Genomic DNA, 20,080 nt, shown 5'->3' with positions numbered 1-20,080 from the left:
GCTCTCCCGCTGTAGTTGTAGCTGGTGGTGGTGGTACCCCGCCATAAACGTTGTTAGCTGATCCACCACCTAGCTCCTTTGCTCCTGTCAGCCATGCAGTTTCGGATCGCTCATAGCCACTACTAGCTTCAGCAATGTTTGAAGTGTCTGGGACATCTTTTTTCTTGAAAAATCCATCCATCTGTCGCTGTTTTCGTTTAATTTTTCGATGTTATTTAACGTGATATCTTATTTGTGCACCTAGCTAGCTAGATCAGCTTTTTGTATCTTTTAGATGATACTACCGGTGACTTTTAGCCCGTTATTTGCGAGGAGAAAACACAGGCGCCCGAGCATTTCGGCAGGTAAGACTGCTGAGCAGGGATTGTTGAGTCTGCACGGTTCTCATGCCGGTTCACATTTAGACCAATCAGGAGTAGCCCTTGTGTCACGTCGTCAACTGAATGTTTAATGTCATTAATCTGATTTTGGATCAGCGGTTAGAGAGAGATGGGCGTGGATTTAGGTGCACTTTTAGTCAACATCCATTATAGCGCTGATCTAGGATCATATATATTTTAATCAGCTAAAATGTTCCGATATATATATAATTTTTTTAGTGGACTGAATCAATTAGTGGCGGAGGAAATTCATTTGTGGCGGCCCGCCACCAATAAATGCATATAGAGGAAACACTGCATTTGAACCTGTTTATTTTGGGTTTCAAATCCTTATGGGGTCTCTCATATCCTGTGACATACTGCATCATTGGATCTGTCTTGAGGCAACCTCTCAGCTGAGGTCAGTCACAGCGTGGATATGACGGAGCACCCTATGCATGTGTCTATGGATGTCTGTGTGTGTGTGTGTGTGTGTGTGTTTTCACTAGTGTGTGTGTGTGTGTGTGTGAGTGAGAGGTTTGAGGGGCATGTGTTGAAAAGTGTCATCAATACTCTTTAAAGGGGGGTTGAGAACATGTGGTTAAGAATACTGTGTATCCTTCCCAGTTAAGGGGTTACATGTGTTCTGGGTATCCAGAGGAGTGTCTCATGAGCACCGCTGACTAAATAGATCAGAAACCTGACAGGACGTGCCTACTGATTATTTGAAAACACATGCCAGCAGGGGTGTCATTTAGCCTGGTGGTCCTGGGGGGTCTGCCCGGGGAGGGGGTTAAGGGTCAGGAGTAACCTGTGGATACATTTGATTAATAGACCTGATTAGACCCATCCTGTACAGCCACTTCTGTGCTACTAGTTTGTTACAATGTTTATATCCAACCCTGGATTTAGCCGCCAATGATAACATTTACTGTGGGTAGGACATTTGATCAGTAGCCTACCTCCATTGGTCCTTCTACTCATGTTCTTGTGTGGGATGTATGGTTATGGTTATGGTTATGGGATGTATGGTTATGGCGAATAGAAATCTAACTCCCACTCACCTGCTCATGCATACTCTTGAGTTTTTAGTTTTAGGTGAGAGGGCCAGTCAGAGCTGTGCCCATTCCCCAGTCCCCCACCTCCCCAGTACAGTAACCCGACCCTCCCTCCTCCCCGCCATGTGTCTGCACAGAGTGAAGTGTTACCATAATCATCATGGGGGTTTGGCATTTGCGTGGGAAGAGGAGCACAGTCCTCGGATCGCCTGGCATGTTAATTATGGGGTCTCTCTCTCTCTCTCTCTCTCTCTCTCTCTCTCTCTCTCTCTCTCTCTCTCTCTCTCTCTCTCTCTCTCTCTCCACCTCATGGCACATTGTACCCATTAGGGCCGGAGTGTTTGTGTGTGTGTGTGTGTGTGGGGGGGGGGGGGGCATGGTACTGGACTGGGCTTAGGACTGAGGTTTTGGAAGCAAGGGCACTCCGTGGGGGGTCTTTGGGATGTGCTTTGCTCTAACTCCCCCTGTAAGAGAATCCCCCCTCCAATGACACAAGGATGAGGAACCTCAACCACATTTACCCTTTCGGTGCTCCCTGAAGAGGGAATGTCCTACTCACTCACTCACTCACTAGATGACTTGTGTATCCCTTAAGTCCCACATGACGGCCATGTCTGTCTGTCAGGCAGAAGCGCTTATCTGTCCTATTCCGTCACACCAATGACCCTCCCTCTAGGGTTTGGCCTTGTCCAATTTTTCGATACCGTTAAACCGTGCCCCAAATTTCACCGCGGTATACGGTATTACCGGGGGAATAAAAGGGCTTTGAGGGAGCCAGAAATTTCAAATGATGAATTTGTGACAGTGATTTGTGAAAGGTGGAACCAAAAGCCAATAGCTCCGGCCTTTCCGCAAAACCTGCTGGAACACTTTCCGCGAGCAGCGCTGTGTCCTTCTTCTGAGGAGAAGCGGTCATGTGACTCACAATAATGATCGCTTCAAAATAGTTAGTCTATTTTGACTGGTTATTTGATTGACAAATTATATTATATTGGCCTAGCGTGGACAGACATTTGTCTGGACAAACAATCTTAAGGCGTTTATTATTTGTACATCGCGAAGCAGAATTCGACTTATGACGGTATTGAAACGGATACTGTTGCTATTTTAAAATACCACTGTATTACCGCCCAACACTACCTCCCTGTCCTGCCCGGCAGCCATCCTTCGAGGGGTGGGACCTAATCCAGCGCTCACATAATTGGCCCCTGGCAACGCTTCTCTGATGAGATCACACTTAGTGTTATTGGTTGATTCAGGGTGACTGATGGGTGACCGGGCTGGGCTGCTCATGAGCTGTATCTATTAGGTAATGACTTGACAATTACAGGGATATTGGCAGAGGGAATAATGTTGTGTATTATGTGTGAATTGTTCCTTTTTGTCCTATTACCATTATTTGGATTTCTTGAAAAAAATGTGTGTGTATGTGTTTTGTGTCTCTTTAGCTTTGTGGCGGGTAAGCAGGGGGGGGGGGGGGGGGGGGGGTTATAATTGCTCCATTTGTACAAGGCTCAGGGCCACACTGCTCAGTGTTTCCTCCAGGACTTTCCACATTAGTGGCGGGGTGGTCAGTTAAAAAAATAAAAATGTACATGCATGAAATGCGCACTGGCGCTCAAAACAAAGACGTAATTTCACCAAAAACTAGAGGGTGGCAACATAAATTAAAAAAATAGCAGTTAAGCCATTAAAGCCGAGCAGGTGATTTTATATAGAAGGTGAAAATACCAAGATATCCTACAGCTGCAGCAGAACATGGGGAACGTGCATACATACAGCACTGAAAATAGGTTACCGTATAATATACATGTGACTGACAGATACGCCCAAGACACTGACACACACACACACACACACACACACACACACACACACACACACAGAAAGATCATCAGCTCATCAATACGAAGTAGGCCTACATGAGAGTACACGCACAAAACCGGCTAACGTTACTCACTAACTGTTTACACAAGTAAAATCACAGTGTGACAGTCGGATGGAGCATTCGGTAAACAACCAGCAGCAAGGTAATGCATATTATCAGCTGAGTTAAAGAAAACCAACTCTTACCTTTGATGACACCGACATGAGCCCTGTTTACCCGTACCTCCGCCGTTCTGTTTTTGCCCCGTGCATATTGCCCTGTAATTAGACCATGTGACCACAGCTATCTTGTGTCTCTAATTGTCCAAATGTTCCCTGAATTTTAGCTGCATGTTTTTCCAGCATGTAAATCCGTTGTCAATAAAAATTCGACTCCCCTTCTTTCCCCCTGCCAATACTGTGTCGTTTATGACATTTACCAACGTTTATGCTATGAATAGCTCGAAGCTAGCGTTAGGTGCAAGGCTGCTTGGTTAACCCATTAGCGGGAACATTATTTGTTTCACAATTCACTGATTCACTGCTTCACTGATTTAGTTGACCATGAACATCAGAGACTACATTACGAATGTTCATTTAAAATACTCTTGTATTGAACCAGAGAACAGCAGTAAATGCAATAACCCACAGTCGTCGCTGATGATGTTGCATTTTCGGTTAGGATACGGGATTAAAGGGACCGGCGACGGGCGAAGAGAGAGGGAGAGGAGATGGATTTCCTGAAATCCAAATGTCCCGCTTAATTCGGACCAATCACAAAACTGTTTTGCAAGCGAGTCGCCTCGCACGTGTTGAGAGCGATTCAGTCTCCATTGCAGTGCGAACACAAACCGAGATGAGGTTAATTGCAACATTGTAACATATTGAAACTTACTACACCCTAAATCGGAACGAAATGTAGGTCTGAAAGCGGCCTAAATCTAGCTTCAATCTGCTCTTTTTCTGTTCTCCGGTCATAATACCTCGCTGCCTTTCTCGTTGCGCAGCCTGAATCAAAGTGGACTGAATCAATTAGTGGCGAAAATGTATTTGTGGTCAGCCCCGCCACGAACCAATGCATAGAGGAAACACTGACCGCTGTATCTGTCCTCCCAGCTCTATCCGTCTTTCTATCACTCTTTCTCCCCTTCTCTCTCTCCTCTCTCTCTCCCTCCCCACACCCAGTGATGATATTCTCCTAATTAACTGGTTGTTTGTTTGGCTGTAGTCCTCCGTGGGCCAGCTGACCCCCCAGTCCCCCGTCCCAACCCTGTCGTCCCCCCGTCCCCCCCCCCGCTCCACCTGGCCCCCTCCCAAAACACAGACGCAGGCCGAGGGGAAACCCGACCCTCTAATCTCCCTGACATTTTTCTTCAGACCTTCCAACTTTCCATTTCAGTCTTGCAGGCCTGGACACCTGACCCTCCCCCCCCCCCCCCCACACACACAATCTATTCTGGTCGTCTGGAGTGATCCACTGAACACCCCCCACCCTCTCAGCCCAGACCCCACTTGGCTCTGAGTCAACCCGCCCCCCCCCCCCACCCCCATGCCTCTTAGTCAACCCACCCCCATGCCTCTTAGTCAATCCCTAGGGGCCAGTTAAGTTTTCTCTAGTCTCTTGGGGCCCCAAGCTATGTGATTCCAGCCATGACTGGCATGCAAGTCCCCCAGCTCAACACCAAGCTCTCCCCTAAGCCCATGACCTCCCCCAGGCTCCCTGACCCCTCCTTGGTTGTTCCCTGCCAGGGGGCAGACTCCAGACTCCCCCAGTCTCCTCCTCACCATCCTCACAGGTGCCCCTTAGATTTAAACCCCCACTATGTGTGGACTTAGACCTACTACTTCTGTGCCTCCACCACCCCTCTATCTCACTTAACCCCCCCTCTATTTAGCTCCTCTTCCTTGTATCCATCTCCCTCCTTCCATCCCTACCTCCCTCCACCCTCCCCTCCTCCTCACCCTAGACTCTGGTTGTGTGGTATTTAATAATGGATGATTGTTTGTGTTTGTCAGTCAGCCTGCTCTTGTTAAAGGACTTTAAGATAACTGCTAATTCCACTCAGGCTGTATGGATTAGCTGTGCTGGGGGGGGGGGGGGGGTGTTTTATAGCCCAGGCGGAACGCCCCCCCGCCCCTCTTCAACAGTATCCTCACTCTCTCTCGCTCTCACTCTTGCTGGGGTCCCTCTCCGGCTGAATAATTAATGCTTAACGTATTTAATTAGTGAGATTTGCTCTGAACAGAGGCAGAGTAATTGAGTCCTGAGTGTGTGTGTGTGTGTGTGTGTGTGTGTGTGTGTGTACGTATGCACGCACAAGATTCCGTCTCTGGCGTGTGCCCAAGATTGTCTTTGGTCAGGCTGTGTAGTTGTGGTGTATGGTATGGTATATATGGTATTGGCAGTGCTGGTAGGGCCATATTGTTTTCCTAGTGCTGTTAATATTGGCAGTCTTGGCAGTCTTGGTAGTATTGGCAGTGATGGTGATACCCTGGCAGCGGCACCAGTGTTTAATGGTGTGGTTATGGTGTGTCGATGCCAAATGGCCCGAACAGATGGGCTCCATGGAGACGCAGGGTTCTGTGTTCACACATGAGACTGGGTTTGGGTGTATAGCCAAAACCGGAGTTTATACACACAAACAGACAGGCACACACACACAACACACACACACACACACACACACACACACACACTCACATGTCAGATGGCGGCCACACCAGTTTTGGGGGAAAACTCAATGTAAAGTAGCCTTGTGTCTACCTCCGCAGGGGGGGGGGGTTATGGTCTGGAAGGAGGAATGGATCCTTTGCAAATTGTTATTCAGTGAACTCACACACACACGCACACACACACACACGCACACACACGCACGCACACGCACACAGACTTGTTGGTCTAGATGCATTTCTGGCCTTGGCCTGCAGAGGGGGCTGTTCACATGTGTGTTCTGGGACAGTGACCTGAGTAACCAGAGAGGGTGGTGCTCCCTTGTTTCCACCTCAGATCTGAGGTAGATCTGATTCACAGTCTGGCTGAAGCCCTGTGAGAATGTGTGAGAAACAACTGTGAGAGAGAGAGAGAGAGAGAGAGAGAGCGAGAGAGAGAGAGAGCGAGAGAGAGAGAGACAGAGAGAGATTGGGGGGGGTGGCTGTGTGTGAGGGAGAGGGAGACAGAAGGAGGGGGAGATGGAGAGAGACTGTGAGAGAGAGTACAGTATTGATCTGGGGCAGTTCATTTTCTGCTGTCCCCGGTGAGTTGCTCTGGGGGAAATAGCTAGTTTGTCTCCTGTCATTGTAGCTTCAGAGTTAAAGAGAAAACAAGGAGGAGGAAGAGAAGAAGAGAAGCCACTTGTCTCCACAGACAGCAGAATCCCAGGGACTCCTGCAGCCGTTGGGGAGGTCGAGAATCAACGGGAACTTTTGAACTACTGTCAGTTCTAGATGGCTCTAATAATGTATTATGTATTGTTTAGATTGACATTATTAATGGGAGAGCCTGGACTGTGTGTGTGTGTGTGTGTGTGTGTGTGTGTGTGTGTGTGTGTGTGTGTTTGTGTGTTTGTGTGTTTGTGGTCTGTGGTAGTGGGGAAGGCTGTATTGATCATTTGCCGTTTACTGTCCCTCGCTCCCTGGTGAATTGCACTGTGGGAAGCCTTTTGAGCTCCCTGTACTGTGTGTGTGTGTGTGTGTGTGTGTGTGTGTGTGTGTGTGTGTGTGTGTGTGTGTGTGTGTGTGTGTGTGTGTGTGTGTGTGTGTGTGTGTGTGTGTGTGTGTGTGTGTGTGTGTGTGTGTGTGTGTGTGTGTGTGTGTGTGTGTGTGTGTGTGTGTGTGTGTGTGTGTGTGTGTGTGTGAGAGTGTGTGGTCAATTTGTTTCCTGTCTTGACAGGGCTTAGCTGTGAAATGGCCCGCTGATGTCATTAATTTCTCTATCCAATGACAGTAATACTGGACTGATTGCCATAGCTCTCATTTCCATAATGTGCTGTATAGAAGAAGAAAAGCTATGAGAGAATGAAAAAGCATTTTACGTAAGCTAACCTGAGTGGAGGTATTATGACCAGAGAGGAGTCGGCCTATGTGTACTCTCAATCGATAAGGCGTTTTATAGTGGAGCTTTGGATTTGATAGGTGTGAGATGTTAACATCACCCTGAAGCCTCTGGATGTTTACACGCTGGTTTGGTTTTCCCAGGATAAAAGTTTTGGTTCAGGACTTTTTAACCATATCTATGTATTCTACTTAACAGCAGTGCTGTCGATCGATGGGTACTATTTTTGTAAACCTGTCTGTGCTCTCATACATACATATTGCTACTGCAAGTAGACAGGGCTACAAGTTCAGTCTGTCCAAAAAAGCGCCCTAATAAACTCCGCATGACACTTCCAACTAATAATAAAGCCAGTGTCCCTCGAAGCTAATTCGTTTTTTAACACCATCACTGTGAAATCAACATTCAATCCATTACTTTGCGGTGGAACTTCTTTTTAATGTACTCATGGTTGTGTACCTCCGCACACCAGCTGCAGAGCGATACGTTGTACTGTGATAATGTCTCAACCTGAAAATGGATCTACATTGTATCACTCCGCCGCGGCCTGGCGGAGGGACACAGGCTATTGACACCAACAGACACAAGTGGTGCTGAGGTAAAGAGGGGCCTCTCTGAGCCCTACTGCATGGCCACTGACTACCCTGTTGGCAAGAGTACTAGCCTCCTACTGAGAGACCTGTTTACCACTTCTCCTCTGGGCTGCGTCTGCTGTTTAAGGCTGGGTCAGTCATACACTTGTTTAGGCTACTTTCTCTCCTACCTACATGCAGCGCAGTGCCCCCGTAAGTATTGGGGAAAGGAAGCATTTGTTCTTCTGTTGGATTTGAGGTTAAAGTAAATATTCTCAGTTTGAATTCAAAACAGTTTTTCAGATTGGTTTCACGGTTTAGAAATTACAACCTTTTTATACATAGTCCCCCTAAAAAAGTACCAAAAGTATTGGGGAAAATTGGCTTGATAGGTGTTAATGGTTAGTCAGGTGTGTTCCAGGTCTGTGTCTGTGTGTGTGTGTGTGTGTGTGTGTGTGTGTGTGTGTGTGTGTGTGTGTGTGTGTGTGTGTGTGTGTGTGTGTGTGTCTGTCTGTCTTTGCTTTCCTGTGAGTGGAGTTCACACACTAGTCTATTTTTGGGAAGATCACCCTCCTCTAATACCCCTCCATTCCTCCCTCCCTCTTTCTCCCCCAGCTAGTCTTTCAGGGCATTCTTGGCTTAACGAGTTTGTACATATTAATGACCAACTTGCAGCAACGCCTCTCAAGTTACTACGATGACAGGGGCTCTTTCACTAACACGAAACTGCCCAGCCCAGTCCTACTCATCTCTCTCTCTCTCTGCTCCCCCCCCCCTGTCCACCATCATTCTCTCCCTCTCTCTCTCTGTGTCGGTGTCTCTTAGAAAGTGTCTTTCCCTCCCTTTGCCTGTCCTCACCCTGACACTCCACGCTGTCCTGGTGATATTGATATGACAGTTGTAACCATGTCAGTTATTCTGTGTGGGGGTAGATGTAGTTCTACGTGTGCAATAGTGGTGGTGCTGTGCTCACAAGATGAATGACCTGTGGTAACCAGTGTGGTCAGGTTGATCTGTGGTCTGGTTGATCTGTGGTTAGGTTGATCTGTGGTTAGGTTGATCTGTGGTCAGGTTGATCTGACTGCCTTATCATTCAATGGTCCCTGCTTTGACTTTGAAAGACCATTGCCAGCAAATACGTCACTGTGTGTGTGTGTGTGTGTGTGTGTGTGTGTGTATGTGTATGTGTATGTGTATGTGTGTGTGTGTCTTCCAGTGGGCTGTGCCAGCGCTTAAGCAGTGTCAGAGCAGATGCCCGTTTCTCCTGGTGATGCTCAGCGGTTTAGCGGGCCGATACCCGTCCAGCCTGACCCAAAGGGACCAATTAGAGCCCAGCAGCTGCACCCACACTGCCACCACCGAGAGAGACAGAGGGAGGGAGGGAGGGAGGGAGAGGAGGAAGGAGAGAGGGATAGAAGGTTAGAGAAGGGTGGAGTAAGGGAGACATCGGGACGCGAATTGGGTGGAGTGGAAAGGGATGGGTGTGTCTGAAGGAGAGCGATAGGATGGAGAGACTATATGCCGGGGATACAGGGGAGTGAAGAAAGTGATGGATTGCTCGAGAGCTGTTCGAGGCAGGAGAGGAAGGCCGGAAGAGAGGGAGGGGTTGAGGGGAAGAGAGGGAGGGGTTGAGGGGAAGAGTGTTTATTTGGAGTCTTGTGCCTTTCGGAGCACCTGCTGGACTTCAAAACAGTTGGTAAGGAGATAGCGGCAGCCCTCTCTCCCCTCTGCCCCCACCAAATTATCACCCTGGCCTGAGGAGAGGCTTTACTGTTCCCCATCACACAGCCCGCTGTCCCCCTCCCTGAACCCTCACCCCTGACTCCTCACCCCTGGAAATGTAGCTCTCTCTTCCACACCCGTTGATACTCTGCTGAACTCCACCCGAGGTCAGTGCTCCGACAGCAGATCGTTAGCCTTTAGCATGCCCCCCCGGTCAGTGGGCCTCTATCCTCTCTCTGTGTCTGTCTCTATGAGGAACGCCGCTCTAGATCTAGCACGTCTTTAGCCTATCCCCTGGCTAGGATCCAGCCCTTCTTGGCCTTCGCCTTGTACTCCCTATAGAGCTCAGGTGAGCCCTCTACCAACCTCAACCAGGAACTGACTGGCTTAGAGTCACGTGGTGCGCTGTTGTTACCTGTGTTGCCTATGTTTTGGGGGGTTTCTCATCCGTGGGAAAGGGTCGCCCTGTGTGAGCTAGACCTACCGAAAAGGTGAATCCCCATTTAAAAAGTGGGTATCAAGAGGGCCTAAATACACCCTCAGAACAGCCTCATCCTCCTCCTTCCCTATGCCTCTCTCTTTCTCTCTTTCTCCGATCTCTCCCTTAACACTTTGACACCTACATGGCGGTTGCGTGTCTCTCCAGGGGTTGTAAGTCACCTCCGCGTCTTTCACTCAGCGACTGAAACAGAGAAGCCTCAGGGCTAGTGTCTGACCCACCGGGCTCAATCACTCAATCGACGGCCCAGCAGAATCACCAGCATGATGGATGTTGCAGGCATGTGCAACCAGAACCTTCCATTGGGTTTAGACTCCCCCCGGAAGTGCCCTCGATGGCAGATTTGTGTGTGCGTGTGTGTGTGTGTGTGTGCGTGTGTGCACGCTGGCGTGCGTGTGTGTGCGTGTGTGTGTGTGTGTGTGTGTGTGTGTGTGTGTGTGTGTGTGTGGTCAAAGTTTTAACCCGTGCAACTAAATATAGATCACACTAACTACACTTAGCTCTTACCCTCTTTAAAACTAATTAACACACACGCACATATTCGCGCGCACACACACACACACACACACACACACACACACACACACACACACACATTTCCTTTGCTCGGTCTCCTGGGACTGCTTAGTTGCAGGCCTGGTGACATGTGTCCGTTAGGGCAGGGGCTCACATCCCGTATGGACTCTGCTGTTGCACTCAAGACATAAACACACTTAACCTTGGCTGACACACCCACAAACACTCACACTCACACTCACACTCACACTCACACTCACACTCACACTCACACTCACACACACACACACACACACACACACACAACCAATGGCTGATGCGTAAATGGACAATGCCCTAGGCTCTTCCTTTTTTAGACAGCTCTTAAGATCCAGTGACTGACAGCCCTCCACTCCTCTTCACACGTTACATGTGACATGCAACACATTGGACACGAGACATGTCAGTGGGTTCCGGTATGATGCTGAACAGAGCTGTCGGACATTAGAACCAAAAGGTGCTTGTTGTTTCATCTCAAAGCGAGCCTCTGTCCTTCCTTCTTCACCTGACGGGGTAGGGTGGGGGGCAAGGTCATGGCTAAGGTCACAGGAGATGAGTTTGTCTCATCTCTTATTCATGTCATCCATGCCTTGTAGGGGTCCAGTGTATCCAATCACACTCCTATGGCTTTTCCAAGGCCTAATTTTGACCTTTTTAAATAGTGAGGATGAGTCTGTTACTCTTATTATCATTCCGCAATTCTCTCTTCGACCTCTTCGATTTCTTCGCGTTCTCGGAAACGACCAGGTTCCCTGCGTCTTGTCGTGCACAAAGTACTTGACTAATAAATAACGGCTTTAACTGTGCTGCTGTTGGTTTGTCAGTTTAAGATGGGAGGTGATGGGGTGTTACCATAGACCCCCAGGAGGGGAGAGTACAGCAGTGGAAGAATGCCCCCTCCCCCCAGGGTCGTCAGGGTCAAGTGGTGTGTGTTACAGCCGATGGCTCCACGGCGATGACGGATGAGGCGAAGCCCCCAGAGTGACACCCGAAGCCGCCGCCACATACCACCATACCGTCTTCCCGACCACACCCCTCCCCTGTGACATCATCACCCATGCTTGGATCCATGGCACACTTCAGGGGCCCCTGCTCTCCATCACCAGACCACCCTCCCTAAAGTCTGTCAGTGCTTCTCAGTGTACCCCTCTCTCATGCCCCCCTCCCTCCATCCCAACAGTCTTATGCCCCGCTCCCTCCATCCCAACAGTCTTATGCCCCCCTCCCTCCAACCCAACTGTCTTATCCCCCCCTCCCTCTGACCCAACTGTCTTATCCCCCCCTCCCTCCAACCCAACTCTCTCTTATCCCCCCTCCCTCCAACCCAACTGTCTTATCCCCCCCTCCCTCCAACCCAACTCTCTCTTATCCCCCCCTCCCTCCATACCAACTCTCTCTTATCCCCCCTCCCTCCAACCCAACTCTCTCTTATGCCCCCCTCCCAACTCTCACCTACCGTCACCTCAGCCCTGACCTCTCAAGAGCTCCAGTAGGTAGTGGGAATGCTAGATGGAATCCTAGATGTAACGGTAGTTTCTTGTAGGGATGTACCCGATTACGAATATGTTATTCGGGAAAGCACAGATAATGCGATGGAAACAGTTACAAATTCTACCTGAAGTTGCTAGTTATTATTTGGGACAAAAAGCCATGATTGACATGTCTGGGCGTCAGCCATTACATTTCTTCAAATCGATATAGGACTTTGATTTCATGAACTAGTCGTTTCATTTACTACACATTATTGAAAAGTGATGTCTATATTGTGTAGTCGCCCCAGTGTGTCAGAAGAGCTCTGCCCCAGTGTGTCAGTGAGAGCTCTGCCCCAGTGTGACAGTGAGAGCTCTGCCCCAGTGTGACAGTAGAGCTCTGCCCCAGTGTGACAGTGAGAGCTCTGCCCCAGTGTGTCAGTGAGAGCTCTGCCCCAGTGTGACAGTGAGAGCTCTGCCCCAGTGTGTCAGTGAGCGCTCTGCCCCAGTGTGACAGTGAGAGCTCTGCCCCAGTGTGACAGTGAGAGCTCTGCCCCAGTGTGACAGTGAGAGCTCTGCCCCAGTGTGACAGTAGAGCTCTGCCCCAGTGTGACAGTAGAGCTCTGCCCCAGTGTGACAGTGAGAGCTCTGCCCCAGTGTGACAGTGAGAGCTCTGCCCCAGTGTGTCAGTGAGAGCTCTGCCCCAGTGTGTCAGTGAGAGCTCTGCCCCAGTGTGTCAGTGAGCGCTCTGCCCCAGTGTGACAGTGAGAGCTCTGCCCCAGTGTGACAGTGAGAGCTCTGCCCCAGTGTGACAGTAGAGCTCTGCCCCAGTGTGACAGTAGAGCTCTGCCCCAGTGTGTCAGTGAGAGCTCTGCCCCAGTGTGACAGTGAGAGCTCTGCCCCAGTGTGACAGTGAGAGCTCTGCCCCAGTGTGACAGAAGAGCTCTGCCCCAGTGTGACAGTGAGAGCTCTGCCCCAGTGTGACAGTGAGAGCTCTGCCCCAGTGTGACAGTGAGAGCTCTGCCCCAGTGTGTCAGTGAGAGCTCTGCCCCAGTGTGACAGTGAGAGCTCTGCCCCAGTGTGACAGTGAGAGCTCTGCCCCAGTGTGACAGTGAGAGCTCTGCCCCAGTGTGACAGTGAGAGCTCTGCCCCAGTGTGACAGTGAGAGCTCTGCCCCAGTGTGTCAGAAGAGCTCTGCCCCAGTGTGACAGTGAGAGCTCTGCCCCAGCGTGTCAGTGAGAGCTCTGCCCCAGTGTGACAGAAGAGCTCTGCCCCAGTGTGACAGAAGAGCTCTGCCCCAGTGTGACAGTGAGAGCTCTGCCCCAGTGTGACAGTGAGAGCTCTGCCCCAGTGTGTCAGAAGAGCTCTGCCCCAGTGTGACAGTGAGAGCTCTGCCCCAGTGTGACAGTGAGAGCTCTGCCCCAGCGTGTCAGTGAGAGCTCTGCCCCAGCGTGTCAGTGAGAGCTCTGCCCCAGTGTGACAGTGAGAGCTCTGCCCCAGTGTGACAGTGAGAGCTCTGCCCCAGTGTGACAGTGAGAGCTCTGCCTGGAGGAGGAGGCGGCACTGTGGGAGCTAGCGAGACATGAAGGTTAGAACCTGTAGTTTTTAGCTGTATGATTTGTGAGATATAGCCTTACCTTTTTTGATTTATAAAGCTTAATTTTCCTAGAGAGAGAGAGAGAGAGAGAGAGAGAGAGAGAGAGAGAGAGAGAGAGAGAGAGAGAGAGAGAGAGAGAGAGAGAGAGAGAGAGAGAGAGAGAGAGACAAAGAGAGAGAGAGAGAGAGAGAGAGAGAGAGAGAGAGACAAAGAGAGAGAGAGAGACAGAGACAGACAGACAAAGAGAGACAAAAACAAAAACTGTATGAGGATGTGGAAATGTATTTCATAATTAATGTTATGCTCTACACGACCGGTATACACTATGCCCACTTCCGGTCTTCTATGGGAATACAGATCCAGATCTGCCCCAGTGTGTCAGTGAGAGCTCTGCCCCAGTGTGACAGTGAGAGCTCTGCCCCAGTGTGACAGAAGAGCTCTGCCTGGAGGAGGAGGCGGCACTGTGGGAGCTAGCGAGACATGAAGGTTAGAACCTGTAGTTTTTAGCTGTATGATTTGTGAGATATAGCCTTACCTTTTTTGATTTATAAAGCTTAATTTTCCGAGAGAGAGAGAGAGAGAGAGAGAGAGAGAGAGAGAGACAAAGAGAGAGAGAGAGAGAGAGAGAGAGAGAGAGAGAGAGAGAGAGAGAGAGAGAGAGAGAGAGACAAAGAGAGAGAGACAGAGACAGACAGACAAAGAGAGACAAAAACAAAAACTGTATGAGGATGTGGAAATGTATTTCATAATTAATGTTATGCTCTACACGACCGGTATACACCATGCCCACTTCCGGTCTTCTATGGGAATACAGATCCAGATCTGCCCCAGTGTGTCAGTGAGAGCTCTGCCCCAGTGTGACAGTGAAAGCTCTGCCCCAGTGTGACAGAAAAGCTCTGCCTGGAGGAGGAGGCGGCACTGTGGGAGCTAGCGAGACATGAAGGTTAGAACCTGTAGTTTTTAGCTGTATGATTTGTGAGATATAGCCTTACCTTTTTTGATTTATAAAGCTTAATTTTCCAATTTTCCTAGAGAGAGAGAGAGAGAGAGAGAGAGAGAGAGAGAGAGACAAAAACAAAAACTGTATGAGGATGTGGAAATGTATTTCATAATTAATGATATGCTCTACACCAGCGGTTCCCAACCTTTTAGGACTCACGGCCCACTTTACAAATATGTCCAGTATTCGCGGCCCACTCAGCAGCGCGCGAAGCGCACGCGACTTTTTTTCCGCGTGAACGCGCATGAAACGCGCACGAGCGCGCAAAACAATGACGTAATTTGGACAAAAACTAGAGGGAGCGTGGCAAAAAAATTAAAAATAAATAGCGGTTAAACCATTAAAGCCGAGCGGCGATGTTTTATATAGCAGGTGATCAAATACCAAGATCGTAAATGTTGTATGTGTTCAATATTTACGACCAAGCATCCTTATGTGTGTGGGCAACTCCCGACTCCCGACTAGGGTTGCCAGATGGGCTCGGGGTTTTTGGGTGGAATTTGCGGTTTTAGACTGTGGTTAGGGTGGAAAATGTCGATCCCATCTGGCAACCCTGTTCGCGAGTCCGGGATGGAATGTAGCCAATCAAGAAGCGAGCTGACTTCTTCTTTTCGGATGGAAATATCGGCGCACACTACACACAATACGATCAAGGCTGTTCAATCCAAGATTTTTTATCTTTTTAAAATTAAAAAGTTTTTGTAACAAAAAAACGTCAATAAAAAAAATGTTTGCCCATGATTTGGCGGCCCACTTGCAGTACTCTGCCCACAGGTTGGGAACCGCTGCTCTACACGACCGGTATACACCATGTCCACTTCCGGTCTTCTATGGGAATACAGAACCAGATCATTTTGATGGTTGAACAGATAACAGATACAGTTAATGACATCTCTGTACACCTCTAGGTTCTTGTGTATTATTTCATCCTGTTTATATTATTAGCAAGATAGCCATGTCCATGGTGTACTGCTCCAACTGAGATCATTGGTGTGTGTGTGCACTCAAGACTCCTAACGGGAGGCTGACTTGGATCAAGTGTCTGCTCTCGTCTGTCCATCGCCACTTCTGATTCCCTCTCAAAGTCTCAAGACAGCACGGTTTTCACTCCTTAGACACGCCTCAAGGTCACACACACACACCCACGCACACGCACACACACACCCACACACACACACACACACACACACACACACACACACACACACCCACACCCACACACACACACACACACACACACACACACACACACACACACACACACACACACACACACACCAAGCCCTGACAGCAGGCCTGGGACCAGGGGGGAGGATCCTCTTCCTGTAGCATATGTCCGGTGGACCTGTCAATCATGCTGCATTCTCAGGCTTTAAGAGAGAGGGGGGTGATATGTAGAGGCCATTATGTACTTCTCTACATATTACTACTTCTTTCTGTCCTTCTCTCTCGCTCTGTCTCCTTCCCTCTCTTTCTCTCTTTTACATAAAAAAAAAGTACATTTAAAGCTGTTGCCATTTACTCTTGTTAAAATGAGCGCTGGTGGCATGCTGTATTGCATGTTGAAGAAGTACCATACTGCGTGGGTGAAGTATGTGGTAACACCCTTGCTAAGTCCCATGTTAGCGTAGCGTTGGGTCTGTCTGTCAGAGCCGTGGCGGCGCGCTGGGAATCAGAAGATGAGCCCCAGAGGATGTGACTCTGGGCTCCCCGGGGGGGAGATGTGACTGTCAATAACAAGATATGTGATCCATCAGGGTCTCCAGTGGGGGGGGGACAGGGAGTTCCATTAGCTGGAATTACCCGTCAGGTACGGAGAGGGGATCACAGGGTGGGGGGGGGGGGCGATAGCAGGCTGTCGCCACGGCGATGACATTATTCGATAATCCCTAAGAAGATGGCAGTAGTGCTGTGTTGTGCTGTGGTGGTCGTCCCCGGCGACGGCGCCCCGTCACCCGGCCGTCAATTTGGTGGAGGAAAGGGAGGAGGAGAGGAGAGGAGCAGGGTCTGGGGGGGAGGGGTCTGGAGGAGAGGAGAGGAGCAGGGTCTGGGGGGGAGGGGTCTGGAGGAGAGGAGAGGAGCAGGGTCTGGGGGGGAGGGGTCTGGAGTGGCAGCTAGCGCAAGCTCCACTCTACTTAGACTAGGCTCAGACATGTTAGGATCCCTGGGTTCACATCCCTCTGCCAAGAACGGAGCCGTTCCAGTGGGGTGGTGATGACGTGTCTGCTGATAAAAATGAATCCACAGTAGATTACACAGGGAGGGATGCAGCCTAGGAGAAGCCAAGCATGACAGTTAAATGTTCAAACGTGTCCAGAGAGGTCGTCTGTGGAGGGGTGAGAGAGTGATGGAGGGGTGAGAGAGTGATGGCGGGAGAGCAGGGAGTGAGGGGAGAGAGAGAAAGGTGCAGTACAGAATGAATAGAGTAGATAATCTGTGGTTTCACAGCAGAGTGTCAGTTTGTGGTGTGTGTGTGTGTGTGTGTGTGTGTGTGTGTGTGTGTGTGTGTGTGTGTGTGTGTGTGTGTGTGTGTGTGTGTGTGTGTGTGTGTGTGTGTGTGTGTGTGTGTGTGGTGAGCACCTCTTTCTCAGGCTCTCCACCTTGCTTGGCAGACTCCTGTCAGAGGTCTATTAGAGGAAGATTGAGACCCCAGCCGTGTGTGTATGTTGGTTGTGGTCTTGTAGGGGAAGATTGAGACCCTATTGCTCCCAGACCCACTCAACCAACACAACCTGCTGGGGTTTACAATCAGAGCACACCGTCCATCCTTCTCCAGCTGACAGACGGGCACACGCATGCACACACACACACACACACACACGCGCACACACACCAACATAAAGGCTCTCACACACACCAATGCACACATGCACACCCATAGCCGACACTCACGCAAGCAGAGCTCACTGGAGCTGTCATTGAACAACAGCTACAGCGGAACAGTATGTGAGAGTGTTTTTAATCGGGATTGAGAGGGAAATGGCGTCGGGTTAGGGATGCCGGAGGGGGAAGGGGGTACGAGGCTGGTGGGGGGTGAGGCACGGCAGCGCCTTTGACAAGCTCGATTTGTCATCTGCCAGGACGCCCAAATAGCTCTGACTGCAATACAGATGACTGCAATACAGATGACTGCTGGGAGGAAAAGTGACTACAAGCCAGGCAACTAATCCTGCACAACCACCCCGCTACACCTCTCTCTCTCTCTCTCTCTCTCTCTCTCTCTCACACACACACACACACACACACACACACACCACTATACATACACAAGCAACACAGTCTTTCCTCATTTCCGTGTGTGCGTGCGCGTGTGTGCGTGCGCGTGCGTGCGTGTGTGTGTGTGTGTGTGTGCGTGTGCGTGTGCGTGTGCGAGTGAGAGTGTGAGCAGGACCCAGCATGCAGTGATGTGATCATGGGTAAATGTTTGTCTAAGATGAATTCTCCAGCTGATCCAGAGCTGTGTGCTGGCTGACAAATGAAACAGGCGCCGCTGCATGGAAGACAAGAGAGAGGGAGAGGGAGGGAGGGAGGGAGAGAAATTGGAAATGGGATCACTTTGTTGTTTGTCATTGCTCTGAGCTGCTGTTTTCCTGGCTATGCATTGTTATTAAATGCTAATTGTCATGGCAATAAGCATGGCAATTGGCAATTAAAGACTTTTGAAACAGGAAATATAAATTGAGCTCAGGGAGCACATTGTGGGGCAGCTCTCTCTCTCTCTCTCTCTCCCCTTTTCTTTATCCCTCCATTACTCTCTCTCTCTCTCTCTCTCTCTCTCTCTCTCTCTCTCTCTCCTAACTCATTAGGAAGACAAAGTGTTGTCACCGTCACAGTGAGAGATGGGTTGTGGAGGAGAAGGAAGAGAGGGAGCAGGGAGAGGGAGATTCTCCGCCTGTCACTAACACACTCTCTTTTCTCCCGCTCTTCTGTGGGCGTCTGTCTGAATGAGCCCAGTGTGATAGTGATTTATGTTACCCTGCCCCTCTCCCCATCCTGACTGTACACCATCACCCAGAGACTTTCCTGTACTGTGTGTGTGTGTGTGTGTGTGTGTGTGTGTGTAACCCTGTGTGTGTGTGTGTGTGTGTGTGTGTGTGTGTGTGTGTGTGTAACCCTGTGTGTGTGTGTGTGTGTGTGTGTGTGTGTAACCCTGTGTGTGTGTGTGTGTAACCCTGCTGTGTGTGTGTGTGTGTGTGTGTGCGTGCGTGCGTGCGTGCGTGCGTGCGTGCGTGCGTGCGTGCGTGCGTGCGTGCGTGCGTGCGTGCGTGCGTGCGTGTGGGTGTGTGTGTGTGTGTGTGTGTGTGTGTGTGTGTGTGTGTAACCCTGCTTAATTTCAATTCCAGAACCGTAAATCATTCTGGAGTTCTATTTGAATTCCAGAATCACCCACCAGGTTCTATTTCAATTCTAGAAATACTCCAAAGTTCTATTTTAATTCCGGATTCACCCCCCCCCCCCCCCCCAAAGTTCTATGTTGATACTACAATCATCTTAGACTGCTATCTGGCTCTATTTTAGTTGTGGGCAGTGGCAGACTCAGGCTGTTTGAAGGGCAGGGGCGAAAAGACAAAAAGGGCACCTAGGCCTACTGCACAACATGGGACCCCATCAGTGAGCAAAAAGCTATGATGCGTCATGTATGGTGAAATAGTCCTCATCCTTGATTAAGATGAACATTATGTAGTCTAGGCCAGGGGCGGATTTAGGATTGTAGGAGATCCGGGGCTTAGCCCAGATGGGTAATGAATTGCACGTGCAGCGCACTGGAAAAATTTGCTTTTTTTTCCTGCAACACCACAAACTTCAACTCACCACCACCTTATAGCGGACAAAAGGCACTGGAGAACACTTATACCAGGGCTCGACATTAAGGCTTTATATAAATTATACATCTTATACATCAATAGTAGTCAAATTAGTTAGCCTATTTGCACTAACATACACTCACCAGTCACTTGCACCGGTACACCTTGCTATTACCGGGTTGGACCCCCTCTTTTGCCTTCAGAACTGCCTTAATTCTTCGTGGCATAGATTCAACAAGGTGCTGGAAACATTCCTCCGAGATTTTGGTCCATATTGACATTCTAGCATCACACAATTGCTGCAGATTTGTGCCAAGAAAATATCCCCCACACCATCACACCACCACCACCATTTTCGCCCAGAGAACTGACGTCACTGGATATTTTTGTCTTTTTCGGACCATTCTCTGTTACCCCTAGAGATGGTTGTGCGAGAAAATCCCAGTAGATCGCGCAATGTTTTCAACTTTGGGGCACATGGTCAAGTTTAGACCATTGGAAGGGCAGCCAATAGGACACATACTCTC

General features: G+C 49.6%; 1 protein-coding gene across 1 annotated transcript in view; it reads left to right on the top strand.

Annotated features, from left to right (window-relative positions):
* Positions 1 to 20,080, top strand: part of zc3h3 (zinc finger CCCH-type containing 3) — a gene marked incomplete at its 5' end in the record, with an annotated part of 63,985 nt that overhangs the window by 13,892 nt on the left and 30,013 nt on the right. The window lies entirely within an intron of this gene.

The sequence above is a fragment of the Nansenia antarctica genome (assembly GCF_963989245.1).
Source record: "Nansenia antarctica genome assembly, chromosome: 7".
Taxonomy (NCBI): Eukaryota; Metazoa; Chordata; class Actinopteri; order Argentiniformes; family Microstomatidae; genus Nansenia; species Nansenia antarctica.
The sequence above is the reverse complement of the archived record's forward strand: the minus strand, read 5'-3'. Positions and strand labels throughout refer to the sequence as shown.